This window comes from Leopardus geoffroyi, chromosome A2 (assembly GCF_018350155.1).
Source record: "Leopardus geoffroyi isolate Oge1 chromosome A2, O.geoffroyi_Oge1_pat1.0, whole genome shotgun sequence".
NCBI classification, from domain to species: domain Eukaryota; kingdom Metazoa; phylum Chordata; class Mammalia; order Carnivora; family Felidae; genus Leopardus; species Leopardus geoffroyi.
The window spans coordinates 43,147,286-43,160,168 of record NC_059331.1 but is presented as its reverse complement, the minus strand read 5'-3'; the positions used below and the strand labels follow the sequence as shown (position 1 = coordinate 43,160,168).

The 12,883-nt window shown below is 36.6% G+C and overlaps 1 pseudogene; it reads left to right on the top strand.

The window, feature by feature from the left end:
• The window catches only part of LOC123607213, a 130,052-nt pseudogene extending 119,065 nt beyond the window's left edge, over positions 1 to 10,987 (top strand).
• The last annotated feature ends 1,896 nt before the right edge of the window (positions 10,988 to 12,883 follow it).

Sequence of the window (12,883 nt, the reverse complement as noted above, 5' to 3'; positions counted from 1 at the left end):
AACATCTGTCCTCATCAGTTTTCCATTACCATGCAAACTGTCAAGATTATTTCATTCAGCCATCCCCATGTGCCACCATGGGTTAAGAAGTATATTGTAGTAGAAGACTACCAAAATTTTTTGACTAAACCTATCCCTTCAATGTCATTGGCACCAGGACCAAATCTCTCACGATATGTAAAAATACAGCAATCAAGCAGCTTCTTGATGTTGTAAGGGCACAAAGAATAAAAACAAAAACAAAAATATAATCCTGTCATAAGAAAATCAATGATAACCTGATTAAGCAAGTCAAAATATGATGGTATTATTCAGTTTCATGAGGTGACGCCACTTACAAAAAGGCAAAAAGGTCTATCATAAATATTTAAAGGACTGTCTTGTGAAAAAGGAATGAGACTCAGGCTAAATGTTAACACAGGTAGAGTTTATGTCAACATTTAGAAACTCAGGTGGATAAACTGAGTCTCCAGTTGAGGAATAACTGACCATGTTGATTTGTTGTAGAAAGTCCTCCCAGATGGTAATGAGTTCTTTCACTAAAGCTATTTAAGTTCAGAAGAGGCTTCAAATTCCAGAAGTAAACCTCAATTGATTCAAAGGGGAAAAAAAGTCTTAAACAGAAATTGGCAAGGTTAGGTTAAAATTCCTCCTAACATGAGCATTCGGGGACTCTATCACAGATGAACTCAGACAGTGCTGTTTGACGGCAAACTCTCACAGAAAGAAAGAAACAACGAAAAAAGCCACAGCATAAATAACTGAAAATAGATGCTAACATAGAAGTAACACCTACTCTACAACTAATTGCTGGTGTGATTCTCCTCTAATTGCATAGCTGTGAATGTGTCTTTTCTTTTTAAATCTTCTGCCAAGATGGCTAAATCCAAGCATAGTTTATAGCAGCTCTTATAGGGGAATATATTTTGGAGTAGAATTTGTAGAATTTCCATCACAATACCTGTCATTATTCTATGTCATCTTATTGACTTCAGTAGCATTCTCAGGTGATACTTTCCAGATTCATGAGTGGATTGTTTGCAGAGAGGAAAGTAAACACTTTTCTCTTAATGAAATGTGTTAAAGAATTAACTTTATGTCTGCCCATTTTATAGAAGTGGTATTTCTAAACCCTGTTAAAATTGTTTTATAGACTTCCTAACCGCTGTAACACATTAGGGGGTAATCACATTAGATGCTGCCTGCCGAGCCTGGCAAGACTTGGTCAGTAGTTTAAAGGGACTGTTCCAATAATACAGTCATCTCACTAGTAGCTGGATGACTCTAATTGAAATAACTGGACTATACCATTAGTCCAAATAAGCCCTTCAATACCATTTTTTGCTTCATTTGAAACCAAGATTAAGAAAATGCCACTTATAAAAATGATCTTCATTATAATGTTTTCCTCAAGTGTCAGGAGAGTTGGAATATATTATAAGTGAAACCTCATATTGATACAGATTTTTAAATGATTTGTCTGTTAGTTTTGATTTTAAGTACCAATTACCCACACAATCAAATTGCAGAAATTCCTATTACATAATAAATCTCTAGGTATTCATTTCAACTGACCACTATTAGATGAAGATCCAGCAGACTTCATGTTGATAGTCTTGACAAAGCCTAATCGCTATGGTGTTGATGAAGATTATACCTTAATAGCTGTAGGAGCTAGACTCAAAGATTCCATTATCCCACCTCTTGCTTCTAGACCCTTATGAAGTCATCTCCTACACGGTACTAGGATTCGTCTGTGTGACTATAGAATACAGCAGAGGTGATGGCATATCACTTGAAAATGACGTTAGGTCCTGTCTTTTGGATCATTCTCCCTGAGGGAAGCAAGCTAGCTGCCATGTTGTGAAGATACTCAGAGCCAACAGAGAGGGCCATATGACAAGGGAGTGAGTTATCCAACCCCAGCAAAATAATAAATGTTTGTTGTTTTAAGCTACTAAATTTGTGATCATTTTTTCATGAAATAATACGTAACTAAATTCAGCATGTAAGAAATGGGATGCTACAATGACAAAAATTCTAAAATAGGAGAATGACTTTGGAAGCAAGCAGAATGCTGGTAAAAGTTTAAAGTGCCTAGAACACAAAGACTTAAAGGAAAATGAAGAAAATCTTATGCAAAAATTGAACTCAGCGATATGGTTGCCTGTAGTAATGTGTAAGACAAAAACTGTGCTAAAGAATTTTGCCTAAACATTTTCCATCCAAAGTGTTAAGAATGTCCCTTGTTTCTCCTTGCTGTATATGAGAAAATTTATCAGGAAAGATAAGCTAAAGGAAAAACTGCTAAACAAAAAGAGGTCATTATCATTGCTACTGATATTCTATTAATAAACATGTAATGAAACGAGATGACATAACAATTTCATCAAATATTCAAACAGAAACTTTGAACAGATTAATATAAAGTAAATTGGAATGGTAAAGGCATGTTTTCCATTGAAACATTCCACCCCACCTTATATTAAATCATCATCATCTGTCGCAGACTGTTAGTCTGGAGTTCTCTCTTGTCCAGCAAGAGAGCAGATGCAAAATTAAATACGAGAGAGGCTAATGTCTGGGACAGCCCCAAACACGGATTTGTCTCCATATTTATTGAGCTCACAAGATCTGATACATATGGTGGACATGAAGAAAACAAGATCTTACACATGTGAATGTGGAGAAAACAATCAGACAGTAATCTTTAACTTGCATGTGTAAGTTATGTAATATGTATACTTATGTAAGTATAAGGAATTCTTGAACCTATTTCCCAACAATCATCATTATCATCATCCTTATCACCATCATCATCATCATGACAGATATATTTGTAGGTGAGAATTACCAAACCATCCAGGATAACTTATCTATCCTTATTCTTAGTTTCCTAGGGCTACTATAACAAAACTATAAAAAAATAACACAAAATAGGTGGCCCAAAGAAAACTACAGAAATTTATCCTTTCAGAGTTCCAGAGCTAGAAGGCCAAAATCAAGGTGTTGACATGGCCATGCTCTCTCTTCTAGATTTGGCAGACTTTTGTTTTTAATGGACTTTATATTTAGAGCAGTTTTAAGTTCAAAGCAAAACTGAGTGGAAAGTTACAGAGATTTTTCTATAAACTTCCTCCCCCCACACATGTATAGCCTCCCCCATTGTCAGCATCCTCCACCAAAGAGGTGCATTTATTACAAGTGATGAATTGTACATCATTATTATCCAAAGCCCATAGTTTACATTAGGGTTCACTTCTGGCATTGGGCAATGAGCATTCTTTGGGTTCAGACAAAGGCACATAACATGCATCTACCGTTATAGTATCAAACAGAATAGTTTCACTGAATTTTTAACACTCTATTTATCCCCCCCTCTTCTCTAACCCCTGGCAACCACTGATCATTTCACTGTCTCCATAGTTTTGCCTTACCCTGAATGTCATACAGTTAGTAACACACAGTATGTAGTCTTCTCAGGTTTCTTTTACCTAGTAATATATTTAATTTTCTTCCATGTCTTTTCATGGCTTGATGGCTCACTTCTTTTTTAGTGAGTAACATTCCATGTTGTTACAAGTTTTAGCAATTATGAATAGAAATAGTATAAACATTCAAGTGCATGTTTTTGTGTGGACATAGGGTTTCAACTTCTTTTGGTAAATACCAAGCAGTATGACTGGTGGATCGTATGGTAACAATATGTTTAGTTTTTAAGAAACAACCAAATTGTTTGGCATAGTAGCTGTGCCATTTTACATTCCCAACAGTGATGAATCCAAGTTCCTGTTACCTCATATCCTTGCCAGTATTTGGTGTTGTCAGTGTTCCGGAGTTTGGCCATTCTACCAGGTATGCGGTGGTATCTCATTGCTGTCTGAACTTGCATTCCTTTAATTATACACAATGTGGAGCATCTTTTCTTATGCTTATTTGTCATCCATATATCTTCTTTGGTGAGGTATCTATTAAGGTCTCTGGCATGTTTTTATATCAGGTTGTTTATTTTCTTATTGCTGAGGTTTGCTTTAATGTTTGAAAAAAAATTTAATGTTTATTTGAGAAAGGGAGCATTGGGGGAGGGGCAGAGAGAGAGAGAGAGAGAGAGAGAGAATCTGAAGCAGGTTCCAGGCTCTAAGCTGTCAACACAGAGCCAGACACAGAGCATGAACTCATGAACGGTGAGATTATAATTTAAGCCAAAGTCGGATGCTCAACCAACTGAGCCATCCAGGTACCCCAGTCTTATTGTTGAGTTTTAAGAGTTCTTTGCATACTTTGTATAACAATCGTTTATTAGACACATCCTTTGGAAATTTTTCCCCCATTCACTGTTCTTTTCATTCTCTTGACAATGTATGTTGCAAAGCAGAAATTTTTAATTTTATTGAATTCCAGTTTACCAATTATTTTTTTTTTGCTTTCCTGGATTATGCTTTCATCCTTGAATTTAAAAAGTCATTGTCAAACTCAAAATCATCTATATTTTCCTGTATGTTAACTTCTAGGGTTTTTATGTTGTTGCTGTTGTTGTTGTTGTTGTTTACACTTAGGTCTTGAATCCATTGTGCGTTAATTTTTGTGAAAAGTCCTGCCTTTTCCACTGGATCCTCCTCTTCTGAGCTTTATTTGTATATTGTTGTTGTTGTTAATTGTTTTTCCTGAAAATCCACCTGAGCTGTTTTAGTCCCTATAATTTCTGGCCATGGTGGTCTGAACACTGATGGTGGTGAGGTTCTGTCACTGTAGGACCAGTCCAAGTCTTCACTGTCAAAGATGACCATTCCTCTGAGATAGATGAGATCACACTAAATCAAGTGCTTCCCCTGGAGGCTTTCAGGGTCACAGAGATCATTGCTGTATCTGTTGCTGGAGCATTATGAAAGGAAAATCATTTCTGAAAGAGTTCATGTACAATCAGGTATTAGTTCATTGGAATGGACATTATAATGAAGCACTGACTGGTTTTTCACAGAGAGGTCTAACGAGAGAGCACCATAATTGAGATATGGAGTCGTCGTCTTCCTTTTCAATAAGCCTGATGGTAAAACGGTTGCAGTGTTATTGATAGATGCTCAGGGAACCTTTGACAGTCAATTTGAAAGATTCATCCACAGTATTTGCCCTCAGCAAAATGATCAGCTTAATACAGGTGTATAACCAATTCTAAAATGTCTAAGAGAATGATCTTCAGAATCTCCAGCTTTTTGATGAGTATGGCTGGGAAATATTCCTGATGGGGGAATATTCCTGAAGCCATTTCAAGGCCTGGTATTATTTCTTTGAGAACTAAAGTTCCCCACATGAATTTGGGGAAGCTGATGGTGGCACCAGATTTTTGGAAAACTTCCTCAAGTTTTCAGAGAACCAACATGAATAACTACAGAATGTTTGAAAACACATCTACTCTGTTTGAAAACATACTGTTTTCTGCTACCTCATCTTGGTTTAATAGCTACCAATCCATACTTTGATAGAAATTTTAAAGAAATAGATGATGAATTCATCAAAACTTGAAAACACATATTTCTTGTATGCCTTAGTCCTGAGAGCCTAGATTTTAAAGAAATCAAAGGGTGGAAAGATCCAACATGGTGGAGAAGTAGGGAGACCCAAAGTTCCCTTGTCCCCCAAACACAGCAGTGTTGAGGCCAAAGGACTTTGAATTCCAACAGTCCAGACCTCCGAGGGACAAAGACATCTCAGGGGACCCACGGGGACAACCTGGTGGGCCATAGGTATGTGATTTTGAACTGGGAGAGATAAAATGGGCTGCATAGACAGAGAGACAAAGGGAATAGAAAGAGAGGCTGAGGAAGGGCAGGATTGTGTCTGCACAAGAGAAAAACCTCCTACCGGACAGAGAAAGATCCAATCTCTAACTGTGGGGCTTCCTCCAGGTTGGGGCCAGCTTCCCAGTTCACACACCTGGGGAAGAGATAAGCCAGCCCCGGACTCAGTAACCAGTTCAGAGGCACAGTCTGCAGTGGGGAAAAAGTGATCCCCTTCCTGGAGTGCTGTGGGAAGAAGGTATATATCTGTTCAAAGGACAAAGACTGCCTGCTCCTGCCAGCCAGATGCAAAATATCAGCCTTGTGGAGTGGCACTCCCCAGTACTGGGGCACACAGAATGGGATACTCTAAGACACTGGGGTTTAAACCCCACCCGATTGCCAGCTAGGTGCGAGAGCGGGTGGAACAGGACAAACCACGCATGCAGCACTGTGAAGTGGGATGGCTTTTCCCTGAAACCAGGGAACCTGCAGTGGGATTCTTTAAGACATTGGGGTTCAATTCTTTAAGACATTGGGGGAGTCAGCAAAGTGGGACAAACTGCCTCATTTGTGGCCACAGCACTGTGAAGACAGCCTAAACAGAGTGGTTTGGGACACCTGGTCCATGGAAGGGAGACTGGGGTGTCGCCATTTTTCTCCCCATCACCAACAAGGTGGGGCCTCAGGGCACCAGACAGGGAGCCCCAGTGGAGGTGGAACCTGCCTACACCAAACCACACCCCTCCATGCCTGGTTAGAAAGTGTTAATTGCAGGGGACAGATCATCCAGACAGAAAATCAATAAAGAAACAGTGACCCTGAATGATACACTGGACAAGATGGACTTGACAGATATATTCAGAACTTTTTATCCTAAAACAACCAAATACACATTCTTCTCGAGTGCACATGGAACATTCTCCAAGATAGATCACATACTAGGTCACAAAACAGCCCTCAATAAATATAAAAGAATTGAGACCATACCATGCACATTTTCAGATCACAATGCTATGAAACTTGAAATCAACCAGAGCAAAGTTGATAAAACCTCCAAATGGATGGAGGTTGAAAAACATCCTACTGAAGAATGAATGGGTCAACCAGAAATTGAAAAATAAATTAAAAAATATATGGAAACAAATGAAAATGAAAACACAACAGTCCAAACCCTTTGGGATGCAGCAAAGCAGTCCTAAGAGGAAAATACATTGTAATCCTGATTACATTGTAATCAAGAAGCAAGAAAACTCCCAAATACAAAATCTAACAGCACACCTGAAGGAACTAGAAGCAGAGCAACACAGAAACCCCAAGGATAGCAGCAGAATAAAAATAATGAAGATCAGAGCAGAAATAAACAATACAGAATACAAAAAAAGAGAGAAGGAAGGAAGGAAGGAAGGAAGGAAGGAAGGAAGGAAGGAAAGAAAGAAAGAAAGAAAGGAAGAAAGAAAGAAGAAAAACCAGAACAGATCAATGAAATTAAGAGCTGGTTTGTGAAAAAAATAAACAAATTGATAAACCACTCACCAGAGTTTTCAAAAAGAAAATAGAGAAGGCCCAACTGATAAAAACCACGAATGAAAATGGATTTATCACAATCAATCCCTCAGAGAATACTATGAAAAATTATATGCCAACAAAGTGGCCAACCTGGAAGAAATGGACAAATTGCTAGACACCCACACGCTACCAAAACTCAAATAAGAAGAAATAGAAAATTTGAACAGACCCATAACTAGTCAAGAAATTGAATCAGTTATCAGAAATCTCCCAACAAATAAGAGTACTGGCCCAGATGGCTAACCTGGGGAATTCTACCAGACATTTAAAGCAGAGTTAATACCTACCCTTCTCAAGTTATTCCAAAAATATAAATGGAAGAAAAAATGCTGGACTCATTCTATGAAGCCAGCATTACCTTGATTCCAAACCAGACAGAGACACCACAAAAAAAGGAGAATTACAGTATCCCTCATGAACATGGATGCAAAATTTCTCAACAAGATACCAGCAAATAACATTCAAAAGCATAGAAAAAGAATTATTCACCACGATCAAGTGGGATTCATTCTGGGCTACAGGGCTAGTTCAATATTCACAAATTAACCAATGTGATACATCACATTAGTAAAAGAAACCATAAAAAACATATTATCCCATCAATAGATGCAGAAGAAGCATTTGACAAAACCCAGCATCCTTTCTTGGTAAAAACCCTCAAGAAAGTTGGGGCAAAAGGAACATATCTAAACATCATAAAAACCATATATGAAAAGCCCACAGTTAATATCATCCTCAATGAAGAAAAACTAACAGCTTTCCCCCTGAGATCAGGAACATGACAGGGATGTCGTGTTGGAATTCCTAGCACCAGCAATTAGACCAAAAAAAGGAAATAAAAGGCATCAAACCTGGCAGAAGTCAAACTTTCACTTTTCACAGATGACATGATACTCTACATGGAAAACCCAAAAGACTCCACCAAAAGGCTGCCAGAACTGATATTTGAATTCAACAAAATTGCAGGGTGCAAAATCAACATACAGAAATTTGTTGCATTTCTATACACAAATAATAAAACAACAGAAAGAGAAATCAAGAAATTGATGACATTTACAATTACACCAAGAACCAAAAAATACCTAGGAATAAACCTAACCAAATATGTAAAAGATCTGTATACTGAAAACTATAGAAAATTTATGAAGAAAATTGAAGACACAAAGAAATGGAAAAATATTCCATGCTCATGGATTAGAAGAATAAATATTGTTAAAATGTCGACACTACCCAAAGCAATCTACACATTCAATGCAATCCCAATCAAAATTGCAACAGCATTCTTCTCAAAGCTAGAATAAATGATCCTAAAATTTGTATGGAACCACAAAAGACCCTCAATAGCCAAAGTAATACCGAAAGACAAAACCAAAGCGGGAGGCATCACAATCCCAGACTTTAGCCTCTACTACAAAGCTCTAATCATCAAGATAGTATGGTACTGGCAGAAAAACAGACCCATTGACCAATGGAATAGAATAGAGACTCCAGAATTGGACCCACAAATGTATGGCCAACTAATCTTTGACAAAATAGGAAAGAATATCCAATGGAAAAAAAGACAGTTTCTTTAGCAAATGGTGCTGGGAGAACTGGAAAGCAACATGCAGAAGAATTAAACTAGACCACTTTCTTACATTATGCACAAAAATAAACTCAAAATGGATGAAAGACCTAAGTGTGAGACAGGAAGCCATCAAAACCCTAGAAGAGAAAGCAGGCGACAACCTCTTTGACCTCAGCTGCAGCAATTTCTTGCTTGACACATATCCAAAAGCAAGGGAATTAAAAGCAAAAATGAACTATTGGGACCTCATCAAGATGAAAATCTTCTGCACTGCAAGGGAAACAATCAACAAAAGTAAAAGGCAACTGACAGAACAGGAAAAGTTATTTGCAAATGACATATGAGATAAAGGGTTAGTATCCAGAATCTATAAAGAACTTCCTAAACTCAACACCTGAAAAACAAATAATCCAGTGAAGTAATGGGTGGAAGACATGAATAGACACTTTTCCAAAGAAGACATCCAGATGGCCAACAGGCACATGGAAAGATGCTCAACGTCACTCATTATCAGGGAAATACAAATCTAAACCACACTGAGACACCACCTCACGCCAGTCAGAGTGGCTACAATGAACAAATCAGGAAACTACAGATGCTGGCAAGGATGTGGAGAAATGGGAACTCTCTTGCACTGTTAGTGGGAATGCAAACTGGTGCAGCTGCTCTGGAAAACCGCGTGGAGCTTCCTCAAAAAATTAAAAAACAGAATTAACCCTATAACCCAGCAACAGCACTACTAGGAATTTATCCAAAGGATACAACAGTGCTAATGTATAGGGGCACATGTACCCAATGTTTATAGCAGTGCTTTCAACAATAGTCAAATTATGGAAAGAGCCTAAATGTCCATCAACTGACAAGTGGATAAAGAAGATGTGGTTTATATATATACAATGGAATACTACTTGGCAATGAGAAAGAATGTAATCTGGCCATTTGCAGCAGCGTGGATGGAACTGGAAGGTATTACGCTGAGTGAAATAACTCAGAGAAAGAGAGATATCATATATTTTCACTCATATGTGGATCTTGAGAAATTTAACAAATGACCATGGGGGAAAGAGAAAGGGGAAAAAAATGGTTACAAACAGAGACGGAGTGAGGCAAACCATAAGAGACTCTTAAATACAAAGAACAATTTGAGGGTTGATGGGGGACTGGGGGAGAGGGGAAAATGGGTGATGAGCATTGATGGGGGCAATTGTTGGGATAAACATTTGGAGTTTTATGCAAGCGATAAACCACAGAAATCTACCCCAAAAAACAAGAGCATACTTTACACACTGTATGTTAGCAAATTTGACAATAAATTATATTTAAAAAAAAAAGAAAGAAAATGTAAATAAAGGGAGAAAAAGAATTCAAAGGGAATAAAATCAGTTTCCAAGGTCTGGCAGACTACTTCAAGGTTTATATAAAAATCTATCAAGGTGAAGAATTACCAAATCCCAAATCCATGTATAGGCCACAGCAGAAACTAACAATTTAGTGTCCATAGCAACTGGTAAAGGCACATACAACACAACAAGATTTGTGGTTACAAGAAACCATTTCTGGTCCCAACTGACTTGCAGACCAAATATCTGGAGCTTAAGGAAGAATTTGTAAAACTATATGGAAGGGTGAAAAAGATGTATGAAGAAGAATGTAGCTACTGTTATTAGCAGCAGTTAGGGAGTAAAACAGATAAACTCTACATCCAGTATATCAAGCATAATAATAGCAAAAATATCTTCCATACAGCTCATACCACACCACCCTGTTTATTGTCATCTTTATCATATGAGCGATTGCTGGTTTAACTAAATTCATTGGTTTGGACATTATAGCTCAACTAAGCAATATGATAATGGAATTGACCCTTATCATCCTGTGCTCCAGGGCATATATTTGCTACTCTGGAGAATACCAACAGCTGGGTGCTGTAAGAGATCAGGTAGGTACACCCTTGTGGGACTTGGCCTTTTTACAAGCTTTATAGTATGGCAGCAACTGATAAAAAAATCTGTATCATCAATGTTTTCCTGCTCCAAAGTAAGATTCTACTAAACCACCAGCAAGGGAGAAAATTTAATTCAAATTTTTAAAAATGCAGATGTGTAACCAATTTTCAGTTCAATATTAATCTATATATCTATATATATATATATGCAATATATATCTATATATGCATATAATATATATGCAATATATATCTATGCAAACATTCAAATTGCTTTTATCAGAACAGAGTAAAACACCAAACACCTCTGAAGACTGCAAAATGGTACAGTTCTTTTACTTCAGTGTTTAATAAGCAGATGTATGTATACATGGTTGTATCATTTTGTTAGTATGTTACTTCCTGATTTTGTGTTCAAATAGGCTGTCATAACTTAAAGTATTTGTCAATCTACAACACTAGTACTTCTGTTCTCAAATTTACTAAATTCTATCACTGGGTTATAATTAAACCATATTTTTAAAGGTTGTGAAAGTTATTAAGTCTGTGTAGAAATTCATGTTTTTGCATATGGGTGATGAGTTGTTTCAGCACCATCCGTTGAAAAGAAAATCCTTGCTCTATTGTCTTCTCTCTGTGCCTTGGTGAAAGATGAGTTGACTCTATTTACAGGGGTCTAATTCTGGGTCTCTATTCTGTTCCAGTGACCTATTTATCTTTTATTTTGCCAACATCACAATGTCTTGATTGCTATAACTTGTAGTAGGGAGTGTAGCTGGGAATGATGACATCCATGAACATAGAGTATCTATTTATTGAGTTATTCTTTGATAGGTTCCATTAGAGTTCTGTAGTTTTCCTTATATGTATGTATACATATTTTGTTAGATTTATACCTAATTGTTTCATTTTTGTACATTAATGTAAATTATATTGTGATTTTTTTATATTTCAAATACCACTTGTTCACTGCCACTATATAGGAACACAATTAACTTTTTTATATTAACCTAGCATCTTGCATCTGTGCTATAATCACTTATCAGCCCAAGAAGCTTTTTGTATATTTTTAAGATTTTCTACATAAATGATCATGTTATTTGCAAAGAAAAACAGCTTTATTTTCTTCTTTTAAATTCTGCATACATTTTGCTTGCTTTTCTTGTCTTACTACGTTATCTGGGACTTCTAGTATAATACTGAAAAACAGTGGTGAGAAGGAACATCCATACTTTGTTACTTACGTTACTGGGAAAGTTTCAAGTCTCTCAAAATTTAATATGATACTAGCTGCAAGTTTTTTTTTTTTAATTGATTTTTTCTTTATCAAGTTGAAGAAGTCCTCTTCTATTCCTAGTTTACTGAGAATTTTTAAGCATGAAGGAGTATTGGATTTTGTCAAAGGCTTTTTCTCCATCTAATGATATGATCATGTGATTTTTCTTCTTTAGACTGTGATGTGATGGATTACAATAATTTTCAATTGTTGAAAATTCATTGCACACCTGGGATAAATCCAATTGGTTGATCATGTAGAATTATTTTTATACATTTTTGGATATGATTTACCAGCATTTTATTGCAAATTTTTGCATCTATATTCATTAGAGATATTGTAGTTTTCTTGTAATGTCTTTGGTTTAGGTATTTGAGTAATGCTGTTCTTATAAAATGAGTTAGGAAGTATGCCCTCTGATTCTATCCTCTAAAAATATTATAGAAAATTCATATAATGTTTTTTTCTTAAATGTGTGGTAAAATTCACCAGGGAACCTATCCAGGATTGGTGCTTTCTATTTTGCAAGGTTATTAGTTATTATTTTGTATTCTTTAATAGAGATAGGGCTATTCACACTATGTATTATTTTTTGTGTAAACTTTAGTGAATTCTATCTTTGAAGGAACTGGTCCTTCTCATAAGTTATTAAACTTGTGGCCATAGAGTTGGTCTCAGTATTCTCTTATTATATTTTTTTAATGTCCATCGAATATGCCATGCTGCCTTCTCCTTCATCTTTGATACTTACA